Source organism: Bos indicus x Bos taurus, chromosome 6 (assembly GCF_003369695.1).
Source record: "Bos indicus x Bos taurus breed Angus x Brahman F1 hybrid chromosome 6, Bos_hybrid_MaternalHap_v2.0, whole genome shotgun sequence".
Lineage (NCBI taxonomy): Eukaryota > Metazoa > Chordata > Mammalia > Artiodactyla > Bovidae > Bos > Bos indicus x Bos taurus.
The window spans coordinates 6,698,310-6,712,987 of NC_040081.1; the positions used below are offsets into that span (position 1 = coordinate 6,698,310).

The 14,678-nt window shown below is 40.0% G+C and overlaps 1 protein-coding gene and 1 long non-coding RNA gene across 3 annotated transcripts in view; one reads left to right on the forward strand and one right to left on the reverse strand.

Moving 5' to 3' along the window:
* LOC113893995 overlaps positions 1–14,678 on the forward strand; it is a 371,757-nt gene that overhangs the window by 330,097 nt on the left and 26,982 nt on the right. The gene's annotated exons all lie outside the window — the stretch shown is intronic.
* The window catches only part of SYNPO2 (synaptopodin 2), a 204,167-nt gene that overhangs the window by 172,334 nt on the left and 17,155 nt on the right, over positions 1–14,678 (reverse strand). The gene's annotated exons all lie outside the window — the stretch shown is intronic.

The window sequence follows — 14,678 nt, forward strand, 5'->3', positions numbered from 1 at the left end:
AGAGTATTATGAAAATAGAGAGGTAACTCATTCAGGGCCAAGACACCTCACCTTCTGAGGAGGGAGAGAGCTGCATACAGAGGGAGAAGCAGGAGTGAAAACAGGTGACCCCCAAAAGTATACATACATGCATATATGCATATATGTGAAGAGTAACCGTAAGCAATTGGTGTTACTAGAGTTTAAAGCTCAAATAGTAAGAAGGAAAAAAGATAAGGCTAAAGAATTAGAGCATCATTGATAAAGGATCCATTTCCCCCAAATTAAACAGTATTTTCTTTAGTCTGAAAGGAACCAGGAAACAGTGAAGGGTCTTAATCAGGAAGGTAGCAAGGGCCAATATGTGTTTTGCCAACATCACCACAGCTGGCAATTGTGTGGAGGACAGATCTGAAAGGTGCGAGGGACAGAGACGTGGACAGCATTATCACAGTAAAGGCAGGAGAGTCTCAAAGGATGCAATCACAGAATGAGAAGGCAGTGAAACCCTACAGCATACCAACGCTTAGAGGCTAGGTAAAGAACTCCGGTGGACTTTAATAACCATCTTCCTTGGCCAGAGGAGCTTCTTCCCTTTAAAAAAAAAACGTTTTATTTTGTATTGGGGTATAGCTGATAACCGGGAGGATGGCAGGGCAACCCACTCCAGTATTCTTGCCTAGGGAACCCCATGGATGGAGGAGCTGGTGAGCTGCAGTCCAGAGGGTCGCAAAGAGTCGGACACGACTAAAGCGACTAAGCACCGCACAGACAGCAGAGCTGATTAAACGGTTCCCAGTCGGTGCTAGTGGCAAAGAATCTGTCTGCCAACACAGGAGACACAAGAGATGCAGAATTCTTGCCTGGAGAATCCCCACGGGCAGAGGAGCCTGGCAGGCCACAGTCTACGGGGTTGCAAAGAGTCGGACACGACTGAGGCAACGTAGCGTGCACGCATACTGATTAACAGTGTTGGAATAGTTTCGGGTGGACAGCAAAGGAACTCAGCCATACATATGCATGCATTCATTCTCCCCCAGACTCCGCTTTTATCCAGGCTGACACATAACACTGAGCAGAGTTCCATGTGCAGAGTTCTATGCTGTAGGTGGGGAGATTATTCTTGATTTGGGCAGTGTGCACACCTACATCCTGGTTATCCCATGATTAGATTGGTGTTCAAAAAAAAAAAAAGCAAATGGTTTCATATGTGTATTTCGAACATACTCACTTGACTTCAGATTTATTTCATCCTCAGCAAAACTGTGCCAGTATGCAATTTTAATAAAGTTGGAGTATGAAACGCATATTTCTTATTAGATGGCACTAAAGCTACAAAGAGTGTTCTTGATGGTTAAATTACCTTACAGTGGAGGGAGAAAGAGCACAGCAAACAACTGCCTTTCCTCTGTTCCATGCTGGGTTATTTTATTCTTAGAGCCCGTGCACCGTCCAGGACAGAACAAGTACCTGGTCGTGTGCCCGCTGTACGTGCCAAGAACTGTTGTATCTACTCTGTGTGAAGCTGGATCACTTAGATAACAGTTGTTTTTCTTGATGTGGGTGATCTCACCCACTCCAATGACTTCAACCACCAGCTGCACACAGATGAATTCCAAATCTTTCCCTCTCTCCTGAGCTCTGGAGCCTTACCCATAATTGCCAACGAGACACTGTGGATTTCCTCCAACAACCTCCCACTTCAAATGCACAAAAGTAAGCCTGTTATCCTTCTTGTACACCTCTTCCTTCTTCTATAGTCACTATCTCCAAGAATGACCCTAAAATTTGCTCAGTTACCCAGGTCAGCTCAGATTCTTCTTTCTCCTATACTAACTGTATACCCACCTAATCCTACAGAATCTAATTATTCTGATCAATGGGCTTCATCTCCTCTTTTCTACTTCTCATCCTCTGTCCTCTCCCAGCCTTGTGGTCCCTCACCCAACCAATCCTATCTCCAGGGCTTGATCATATTATTCCTTAAAGGTGTAAAATGGTTTTAACGGATTCCCATTGCCTTTTGAAAATTCTAGCTACTTCGAGGTCACAAGTCCCTCTATGACGTGGCTCCTGCCTAACTCCACAACGATGTATCTCATCTGTAGCTCCACCCTCAGGTGCCCCACTCATGTACACCCTGAGGCCCTGGTTGCAGCAGACTCCTGCACTCAGAGGATCTTACAGGCCACGCTGGTTTATGCCTTAAGGCTGTTCCTTCTTAGACCATGTCCTGTTTACCCCTGCTCCATCCAGGCAGAAGCCTTCCTGTATTCGTGCTTCAGTTTATGTATTTCATCTTCCAGAAAACATTCTAATCACCCCTGTATATCCCCCTTTGTGTCTCCATTATTGTCTACACCATCGTCTACAAAAACACTTAGAACATCGTATCATGCTAATTGTATCACATATTTGACTCTTTCTATAATAATGCAAGCTTTTTGAAGAGAAGAACTTTTTAATACTCATCTTTGCATCCCAGGAGCCTAGTTTGATTCCTGGCGCTCCCTTAACTGATGTTTATTGACACCAAAGCAGTTTTTAAAAACTGTATTCAGATGAATACATTTTTCTCTTTCCTTTAATTAGTCATTTTGTAGCCAAAATATGGGGCTGGGGACTGACTTAGTATGGTGATTGCAGAGACTGAGGTCAAAGTCCAACTCTAAATGCAGATGTCTGATAGAGCACCTAGATAGCATATTGAAAAGCAGAGACATTACTTTGCCAACAAAGGTCCGTCTAGTCAAGGCTATGGTTTTTCCAGTGATCATGTATGGATGTGAGAGTTGGACTGTGAAAAACGCTGAACACCGAAGAATTGATGCTTTTGAACTGTGGTGTTGGAGAAGACTCTTGAGAGTCCCTTGGACTGCAAGGAGATCCAACCAGTCCATTCTGAAGGAGATCGGCCCTGGGATTTCTTTGGAAGGAATGATGCTAAAGCTGAAACTCCAGTACTTTGGCAACTTCATGCGAAGAGTTGACTCATTGAAAAAGGCTCTGATGCTGGGAGGGATTGGGGGCAGGAGGAGAAGGGGATGACAGAGGATGAGATGGCTGGATGGCATCACTGACTCAATGGACGTGAGTCTTAGTGAACTCCGGGAGTTGGTGATGGACAGGGAGGCCTAGCATGTTGCGATTCATGGGGTCGCAAAGAGTCAGACACGACTGAGTAACTGAACTGAACTGAACTGATAGAGCACAGACCTAAAGGCAGGGAGGCCCCATCCAGACTCTGAAGAATAAGTGCCGTGCTCTATTAGCACTTTCTGTCATGGCTGTCCCTTATATTTGCTCTCCCTCACTCAGCGTGAGCATTCACTAACCAAGTCTTTTTGAATAAGTATTCAATAAGTATTTTTAAAGATCTCATTGTGTCCACATGAGTAGAGCTGTATCTGCATTTTCAAACAACATATCCACACTGGGAACATCTTGCTAAAACCGGCAAAGCAGAGAGCATTTTAGTTTGATACTGCTATAGAAATCTTAAAAATGTATATTTAATTTTATGATAGCCTAAATTTTAAGCTAGGCTATATGGTTGGTGCAATTATATTTTTTATATGCAATTCACTAAACTTAAGAATCTAAAGTAGTCATTGAGACACCTGAACAAGAATTAAATACTTTCTAATTTACCCAGTAATCATCTAACATAACAATACATGTCATATCTTTTGGCAAATACAAAACTAGATACAGCGAGTTAAAAAGGCAAGTGAAAATCTTATCCCAGTGTTTGAATTAAGTGTTTTTTTAAAAAACAAGGAACAGCTTATTTTATCAACAAAGTAGATTTAGGAAAATGCAATCCATAAAATTTCCTTTTAAAAATTACTCTCTTGTTCCACAGAGTCTAATTACATTCTGTTTCATTATAATTTTATCTGAACTCTATATGCTGTGCACAGCCTTGTAAATGAGTCATAGCATAACTATTCCCACTTTGTAGCCAGTTCTCCAGAGAAGCGAAGGAGAAAAGCAACAACTGCCTTTTAAGGAAATCAAACCTGTTTCTAGAGATAAACCTCTGTCCATTTCTATTTGAACATATTCTCAACAACCAAAAAACAGAACACTATAAAATACAGATCTAATGAGTGAGCCACCTGGCCAAATATATCTGTAGGTTTATTTAATGTTTCTCCTATGTTATAATCTATTACAGATAATCACATTACATAAACATGTGCACCTGGCCACATGTGAAATGGTAAAAAATGAAAGGACATTTCTTTATGCAAACATTGAAACATCTGGTTGCAGTTCAGGATTATATTTTGGCTACTTTATTAAATAAATTTGTTTTCAAAAGTAAAAAAGAAAACTTGCTGTTTCTAGGAAACTTGTAAAACATGGAATTTGTATTGCAAAGAATCTGAATAGAAAGCTAAATGGGAAAGACTGTAAAACGTAGGGCCACGCAGTAAACACTGTTCAATTAACTGATGGGAAAATGATCACCTTAATTTGGACTTCTCTCTAACTCTGCTCATTCACTGAATTTGAAAAGTGACAGAATATCAAATTTTAGTATATGGAAGCTTGAAATTTAGCTAATTTTCCAAATATTTTGCAATTGTTTTATTCTCCTTACATTATACCAAAATATGCCTGCCACCAGTCTTTTTCTCACTGTCTTAGAATTAACTAGAAAAATGACTCCTGGCATAATCAAATTTTTCTTTTAAATAAAGTACAAGTGATTGATATTTATCCAGTACCACAAATTCATTTTTACAGACTGAAATATTTTTAGTGTTGCTCCCTGGAAGTCATACATAAAAAGGAACACACATATACATATATGTACATATGGCTACATAGTATAAAGCTAGGTTTCATTTTTTTACTAAATTCTTTCCTACTTATCCAAACAACAAAGCTACAACTGAAGAATTCAAAAATTAAAAAACTTGATTCCTAGCTATTGTCACAACACCCTGATGCCATTATTAAATCAGAAAATTGCAATGGCTGAACTCTAGAAATGTGAGGTGGTGGTGGCAGATGGGGGTGGGGATTGCTTTTAACCAAGTTACTTTTAATCTCCAAGATGATTAAAACAAATTTTTTTAAAGTAGCAGAAATTTCCTGGAATTGAAAGAACACCATTATTTAAGGAAAATAAAAGGTTTATTGTAAAAAATAAATCCAGTAAAACATCTTGGAAAAAACATTTAAAATAATAATTACAAAAACTCAGATCTTACAGAAAATATAGGTGTATATTTCTTAGACTTTAGTGTAATAAAAGATTTTTTCTAACAAGACCCAAAAAATTAATTATAAAATTGTTGTTTGGCAAGATTGCTTATAAAATAGGGAAAAGCAGGCAATGCAATTAGTCCTGGTGGGTTCAAGGCAGTTAGTGGTGGTAAAGCTGTGGCTTTTTATGAGGGTAGCGGGGTAGGTATATGAGATAACCCTTAACCTCTGTGTGTGGAGGAGAGGAGGTATGAGGAAGCCTGCTGTGCCTTTGCTGTGCAGACACCCTTGGTCTTTATGGAGGGCTGGAGACCAGGGAGGGTGGTCATCATGTCTACACTGGGTGTGCTCTTCCTCTGTGTATGCAGAGCTCCTTGAACCTGGAAGATGGGTCTGAGAGCCTTTGGGGTCAGCTGGAACATAAGCTTCCTCTTGGTTCCTTTCTCATTCCGTCTATCCACCCATCCACCATCCATTCATCCACCCATCTATGCATTCATCCATCCACCCATTCATCCACCATCCACTATCCATCCATCCACCCATCTATCTATCCATCCATTTATGCATCCATCCACCCATTCATCCACCATCCACTATCCATACATCCACCCATCTATCCATCCATCCGTTTATGCATCCATCCACTCATTCATCCACCATCCATCCATCCATCCAACGAAAAAAAAAATAATTATAAAAGAAGATAATTGATATGTTTGGCTATATTGAAATTGTTGTTCATCCAAAGAAACCTTAAATAACATGAAAAGGTTATAAACCTTGTAAGTTCATTTAGTATACATCAAACTGACAAGGTTTATTATATGAAGAATGGATAAAGTTCTTATACTCATCAGTCATGAAGGATACAAATAACCTAAAAGAAAAATATTCTAGAGATATGAATAAGCAATTCACAGAAGAAAAAACACATATTGCCAAAAAAAAACAAATGAAGAGATATTTGAATTACTGGGTGGTCAGAGAAATACAAATCAAGACCACAAGAGATAATATTTTACTGCCAAAAGAATGGCAAAAATTAAAAAATCTGATCAAGTGTTGGAGAAGATGTGGAGGCATAGGGTTCCTTAGGCATTGCTGGTGGAATTGTAAATCATGTATCTATTTGAAAAATCGTTTTCCTCCTAAGCTGATCATTTACAAACCTATGACCCAACAACTGTACACCTGACTTTATAGCTAAAAGAAACCCTCACCCACTTGCAACAGGAGATGTTCTAGCAGCACTGCTCAGAGCAGCAAACACCCAGAGCAGCCCACATGTTCTTTGACAAGAAAATGACAGGTAAACTGTGAGATGTTCACACAGTGGAACATTACACATCCAACACAACAAATGCACAGGCTGCAGCCATGTGGATATATGCCAGTGACAACATACTGAGAAAAACAAAGTCTCCAAAGACTAAAGGCAGCAGGATGCCCTTCTTATAAAGTTAAAAATAACTAAACTTAAAACATCTCTTTCTTTAGAATGCATAAATATTCAATTCTATCTCAGTCCCAAAGAAAGGCAATGCCAAAGAATGCTCAAACTACCGCACAATTGCACTCATCTCCCATGCTAGTGAAGTAATGCTCAAAATTCTCCAAGCCAGGCTTCAACAGTATGTGAACCGTGAACTTCCAGATGTTCAAGCTGGTTTTAGAAAAGGCAGAGGAACCAGAGATCAAATTGCCAACATCTGCTGGATCATTAAAAAAGCAAGAGAGTTCCAGAAAAACATCTACTTCTGCTTTATTGACTATGCCAAAGCCTTTGACTGTGTGGATCACAATAAACTGTGGAAAATTCTGAAAGAGATGGGAATACCAGACCACCTGACCTGCCTCCTGAGAAATCTGTATGCAGGTCAGGAAGCAACACTTAGAACTGGACATGGAACAACAGACTGTTTCCAAATCGGGAAAAGAGTACGTCAAGGCTGTATATTGTCACTCTGCTTATTTAACTTATATGCAGAGTACATCATGAGAAATACTGGGCTGAATGAAGCACAAGCTGGAATCAAGATTGCTGAGAGAAATATCAATAACCTCAGACATGCAGATGACGCCACCCTATGGCAGAAAGCGAAGAAGAACTAAAGAGCCTGTTGATGAAAGTGAAGGAGGAAAGTGAGAAAGTTGGCTTAAAGCTCAACATTCAGAAAACTAAGATCATGGCATCTGGTCCCACAACTTCATGGCAAATAGATGCGGAAACAATGAAAACTGTCAGATTTTATTTTCTTGGGCTCCAAAATCACTGCAGATGGTGATTGCAGCCATGAAATTAAAAGACACTTACTCATTAGAAGAAAAGTTATGACCAACCTAGAGAGCATATTGAAAAGCAGAGACATTACTTTGCCAACAAAGGTCCATCTAGTCAAAGCTATGGTTTTTCCACTAGTCATACATGGATGTGAGAGTTGGACTATAAAGAAAGCTGAGTGCTGAAGAATTGATGCTTTTGAACTGTGGTGTTGGAGAAGACTGTTGAGAGTCCCTTGGATTGCAAGATCAATCCAGTCCATCCTAAAGGAAATCAGTGCTGAATATTCATTGGAAGGACTGATGCTGAAGCTGAAACTCCAATACTTTGGCCACCTGATGCGAAGAACTGACTCATTGGAAAAGACCCTGATGCTGGGAAAGATTGAAGGCAGGAGGAGAAGAAGATGACAGAGAATGAGATGGTTGGATGGCATCATCGACTCAATGGACATGAGTTTGAGTAAGCTTTGGGAGTTGTTGATGGACAGGGAGGCCTGGCGTGCTGTAGTCCATGGGGTCACAAAGAGTTGGACATGACTGAGTGACTGAACTGAACTGAAATATTCAATTAAACTATATAAAAAGAAAGGCAAGTAATAATAAATACAGAATTCAGGATGATGCTTACCTTGCGTCCGTAGAGGCAGGATAATATAGTGCGAGGTAAGGGCAGGTTATTTTTTTAGTTTCTGGTTAGGAAGTTGAGATCACATGTACTTATGATATTGTTAAAAATAGCTTAAGAAATGTGCTATGCACTAAGGATTATAATTACTCCAATTCTGTGTTCATGTTGTCCAAATCATTCAAATAAATAAAAATTCCCAGTCTCCAGCTTAGACACTTTTGGAAGGCACTGTTTTTTAGAACAAATAACAGCCTTGTTTGTTTTTCTGTTCTTTTGTAGAAAATTTTTTACATCTAATATTTTCTATTAGTTAAGAATACTTCTAAATATCAAAATAAAATACTTAGCCCTAAGTTCAAGAGATTTAATCCTTCCCAAACAACTCTAACTTTGCTATAAGAGTAATTACCTTGTCTTTCTCTCTTTCTCCTGCTAATATGCTAAAAAACACTTTCCTAAACCTCTGTTCTCTCAAATAGATGCCATCTTCACTCTTTCTGTTTTCTCACCCAGATCCTCTTATGTGTCAATGTATGGTCTTGTCATCCTTTTCCTTAAACCCTGAAATATTTGTCACTGATAAGCAATTCCTTAAGATATTCTCCTTTCTTAACATACCAGAAATGCTTATGCTCTTTCTGTCTCTCTTGTGACCTCTTTTAACTTCGTTTTCTCTGTCCAAACTCTGTATGCTGATCTTCTCCAAGATTCTGTCCTGTATCCTCTTTGCTTCTTGCTTCATGTGTTTCAGCCATTTCCCCAGATGAACTCTAGTACTGGTAACTTTCCCAAGTCGGACTTATACTCTTAACTCTTCACTACACAGCAACTTCTGGATGTCCAAATTCAATTTATTTAGAATGAAATTTATTTTCTTTTCTCATAAATGCTACATCCATCCCTTTGTCTTCCAAGATAAAACCTCCAACTACAGTCCACTCTTCTCCTATTCTTGCCATCCACAGCTATATATTTTTAATATATCTGTGTTTCTTATTTTTCAGCCCCAGTGCCCTCAGCCTAATCTAGAGTCTCATTATTTATTTGTCATTGGTGGAGGTGGTTTAGTCACTAAATCTGTCCGACTCTTGTGACCCCATGGACTGTAGCCCGCCACGCTCCTCTGTCCATGGGATTTCCTTGGCAAGAACACTTGGGTGGGTTACCATTTCCTTGTCCAGGGATCTTCCCAAACCAGGGATCAAACCTAGGTCTCCTGCATTGCATGTGGATTCTTCACTGACGAAGCCACTGGAATATTCTAACCACCTCCTTCCTATTATTCTCCCTCCTCCAAGCTCCACCTTTCAACCCATCTCCACATTACTGTCAGTCATCTTTCTAAGCATGCTCTAGATCATGCCAGTCCCCTGTTTAAAAATCTTTAATGAGAATTCGAAAGAAAGTGTTTATAATAAACAAGATGATGCGTTTGAAAGGAAGAAGACAGTGACTTTTAATCCCTGGTTCTTCTCAGTTTCTCAGTTAATAAGTTCAAGAGAGTCTAAAATTTGGTATCTTTTCACTCTTTCCATGATGGTGAGATGTGAAGACCTTCATTATAGCCTTTCTTACAAAGACTTGAGTCTGACACAAGTGTTTCATGCAAACCATAGAAAATGAGTATAAAATTTCAAATGTTATTATAGTGACCAGTGAACTTTTATGCATACATAAAGGAAAGAACAATAAAAGAAAGAAGGCCAAAATATCAGATTGATAGTATCTGATTGAATTCTGTCTAACACATACTTCACTGAGATTTATCCAGTACTCATAAAAGAGATCATTATAGCACTGAAACAGAACAATTTCTCAGAAGATACGAGCCTCTGCAGTGGCTTGCTGTCTGTTCACCATGCCATGCTCGTGCATGCTTTAGTGCGCATGTGCAAGGTGTTCCCTAGGCCTGGAACGACTTTACCCAGTTCAGGGTCCAGTTTGAATAGTGATTCCTCTGTATAGTTCCTTGATGCTACTATGCAGAACTAATTTATTCATGGTTTTTATTTTATAATACAGTATATATTCTTCTCTTTAAAACCTTGTCACCTTCTTAATAGTTATAAATCTGCCTCTTCCATGGAGGTTTGCCTTTCTTAAGAGTAAAGACAATGTCTCATTTATCCCAGAATTTAGCATATTTGTGGTATAACAAATATATTTTGTCTTTGTTGGTAATACCTGGCACAAAACTCCTTAAACCCCTGGAATTTCCTGAGTGAGGGGTGGCTTTCATTATTCATAAGGAATCTTTTTGAGCACACCTGGGTTTGTATAATGAGGTGACTGAAAGCAGGACTCCTGGATACCCTCAGGATGAGGCTGGTCACTAGAAAGACCAAGTGATTAGGAAATTTCAGCCCCACCCATTGACCTCGGGAAGGGAAAGAGGAGGTGTTGCATTTTAAGCTCTATAAAATCTTGAAGAACAAGATTTGAACTTCTGGGTTGATGAGCACAACACTCGAGAAGGTGCTGAGCCCTATATCCAATAAGGAACAGACGTTGCTACACTCAGGAGTCTTCATGACTTTCTCCTACATACCTCTGTATCTGGCTGTCCATCTGTCTCCTTTATAATATCTTTTATAATAAACTGGCTCAGTTCAGTCACTCAGTTGTGTCCGACTCTTTGTGACCCCATGGACTGCAGCACACCAGGCTTCTCTGTCCATCACCAATTTCAGAGCTTACTCAAACTCATATCCATCAAGTTGGTGATGCCATCCAATCATCTCATCATCTGTCATCCCCTTCTCCTCCAGCCTTCAATCTTTCCCAGCATCAGGGTCTTTTGAAATGAGTCAGTTCTTCGCATCAGGTGGCCAAAGTATTGGAGCTTCAGCTTCAGCATCAGTCCCTCCAATAAATATTCAGGACTAATCTGCTTTAGGATAGACTGGTTGGATCTCCTTGCAGTCCAAGAGACTCTCAAGAGTCTTCTCCAACACCATAGTTCAAAAGCATCAATTCTTCAGCACTCAGCTTTCTTTATAGTCCACCTCTACATCCATACATGGCTAGTGGAAAAACCATAGCTTTGACTAGATGGACCTTTGTTGGCAAAGTAATGTCTCTGCTTTTTAATATGCTGTCTAGGTTGGATGGTCATAGCTTTTCTTCCAAGGAGCAAGCATCTTTTAATTTCATGGCTGCAGTCACCATCTGCAGTGATTTTGGAGCCCCCAAAATTAAAGTCTCTCACTGTTTCCATTGTTTCCCTATCTATTTGCCATGAAGTGATGGGACCAGATGCCCTGATCTTAGTTTTCTGAATGTTGAGTTTTAAGCCTCATCTTTCACTTTCATCAAGAGGCTCTTTAGTTCTTCTTTGCTTTCTGCCATAAGGGTGGTGTCATCTGCATATCTGAGGTTATTGATATTTCTCCCGGCAATCTTGATTCAAGCTTGTGCTTCATCCAGCTCAGTATTTCTCATGATGTACTCTGCATAGAAGTTAAATAAACAGGGTGACAGTATATAGCCTTGACAATACACTCCTTTCCCAATATGGAAACTGTTGTTCTATGTCCAGTTCTAATTCTTGCTTCTTGACCTGCATACAGATTTCTCAGGAAGCAGGTCGGATGGTCTGGTATTCCCATCTCTTTAAGAATTTTCCAGTCAAAGGCTTTGGCGTAGTTAATAAAGTCCACACAGTCAAAGGCTTTGGCGTAGTTAATAAAGCAGAAGTAGATGTTTTTCTGGAACTCTCTTGCTTTTTTGATGATCCAACAGATGTTGGCAATTTAATCTCCGGTTCCTCTGCCTTTTCTAAATCCAGCTTGAACACCTGGAAGTTCATGGTTCACATACTGTTGTAGTCTGGCTTGGAGGATTTTGAGCATTACTTTGCTAGCATGTGAGATGAGTGCAATTCTGCAGTAGTTTAAACATTCTTTGGCATTGCCTTTCTTTGGGATTGGAATGAAAACTGACCTTTTCCAGTCCTGTGGCCACTGCTGAGTCTTCCAAGTTTGCTGGCACATTGAGTGCAGCACTTTCATAGCATCATCTTTCAGGATTTGAAATAGCTCAACTGGAATTCCATCACCTCCACTAGCTTTGTTCATAGTGTTGCTATCTAAGGTCCAGTTGACTTCACATTCCAGGATGTCTGGCTCTAGGTGAGTGATCACACCATCGTAGTTATCTGGGTCTTGAAGATCTTTTTGTACAGTTCTTCTGTGTATTCTTGCCACCTCTTCTTAATATCTTCTGCTTCTGTTAGATCTATATCATTTCTGTCCTTTATTGTGCCCATCCTTGCATGAAAAGTTCCCTTGGTATCTCTAATTTTCTTGAAGAGATCTCTAGTCTTTCCCTTTCTATTCAGTTCAGTTCAGTTCAGTTGCTCAGTTGTGTTCTACTCTTTGCAACCCCAAGGACTGCAGCACGCCAGGCCTCCCTGTCCATCACCAACTTCTGGAGTTTACCCAAACTCATGCCCATCGAGTTGGTGATGCCATCCAACCATCTCATCCTCTGTTGTCCCCTTCTCCTCCTGCCTTCAATCTTTCCCAGCATCAGGGTCTTTTCAAATGAGTCAGCTCTTTGCATTAGGTGGCCAAAATACTGGAGTTTCAGCTTCAACATCAGTCCTTACAATGAATATCAAGACTGATTTCCTTTAGGATGGACTGGATTGATCTCCTTGCAGTCCAAGGGACTCTCAAGAGTCTTCTCCAACATCAGAGTTCAAAAGCATCAATTATTCGGCACTCAGCCTCTTTAAAATCCAACTCTCACATCCATACACGGCTACTGGAAAAACCATAGCCTTGACTAGACAGACCTTGTTGGCAAAATAATGTCTCTGTTTTTTAATATGCTGTCTAGGTTGGTCAACTATTTTAGTTTACAGATAGTATTTTGCTGGCAAAGGTCCATATAGTCAAAGCTATGGTTTTTCCAGTAGTCATGTACAGATGTGAGAGTTGGACCATAAAGAAAGCTGAGTGCCAAAGAATTGATGTTTTAACTGTGGTGCTAGAGAAGACTCTTGAGAGTCCCTTGGACTACAAGGAGATCAAACCAGTTAATCTGAAAGAAAATCAACCCTGAATATTCATTGGAAGGACTGATCCTGAAGCTGAAGCTCCAATACTTCAGCCACATAATGCAAAGCACCAACTTACTGGAAAAGACTCTGATGCTGGGAAAGATTGAGGGCAGGAGGAAAAGGGGGTAACAGAGGATGAGATGGTTAGATGGCATCATCAACTCAATGGACGTGTGTTTGAGCAAAGTCCGGGAGATAGTGAAAGACAGGGAAGCCTGGTGTGCTGCATTCCATGGGGTTGCGAAGAGTCAGACATGACTGAGCAACTGAACAACAACAGATACTTTTTGGTTACAGATAACAACTTCTAGGAGGAGTCAGAGATAAGCACCCAGGCTGTGCTCTCTGTAAATCACACAGATATGAGTATGATTTCGATGCCCCCAGGGACACTAATAATTGGAAGTTTGCTAGCTGCTCCTCCATGCACAGGGACAAGTTCACTCACATCTTTCAACAGCAGCCTTCCTGAGGATGGATGTGGCCCATAATCCACCCATGTCCACCCCTTCAACCACTCTTTCCAGAAGAACTCAGGACAAAGTTGCCTTTCTCCTAAGAGTGCAGGGGTTCCTATGTACGAAGCTGGAGAGCTGTAATAACTTCAGGGGCTTAAACTGCGCTGCCTCCAGGCCTTGCCATCCCCGACTATGTATGAGAAGGGAGGGCCAGAGCACACCTCTCCACAGCACTTGTCACACATTGACCCGATCATCTCATCCCCTGTCGTCCCCTTCTCCTCTTGCCCTCAATCTTTCCCAGCATCAGGGTCTTTTCAAATGACTCAGCTCTTCCCATCAGAAGATCAAAGTATTGGAGCTTCAGCTTCAGGACCAGTCCTTCATAAAAACTAAATACAGGTTTTGCAATACAGTTTATAAATTAAACATCCCTCAAAAAAAAAAATTCTAAAACCTAAATTTCAATGAGGTGTTTCTGAAAAGAAAGGCTTCTCTTAAACCTACCCTATCACTTTAAAGAAAACAATACTAAAATGATATTTATAACAATACTTTTATAATATGGCTTTATCATGTATAAAACCTACTTTCACATATCTTTCAAAGACCTTATTTCTTTAAAGTAAGTTTTTAAAAATCTGATTTATCTGACAATGACATCTTGATAATTACATGGAAAGCTGCAAACCCTCATCCCCTGGACACTAATACCGTCTTGTTCATTACTTTTAAACACTGATCATCTTTATGCAAAATTTTTATCCTGAAACAATCTAGAAATTTAATAGAACTGGAACATGTGGGAATTTTTTTCCCTCTCAGTTTTCTTTTAAGACATTTTAGAAATTACCAATCACGATCAATGCTTTTAAGTGTTTTTTTTTGTAATTTTATTTTATTTTTAAACTTTACATAATTGTATTAGTTTTGCCAAATATCAAAATGAATCCATCACAGGTATACATGTGCTCCCCATCCTGAACCCTCCTCCCTCCTCCCTCCCCATACCATCCCTCTGGGTCGTCCCAGTGCACTAGCC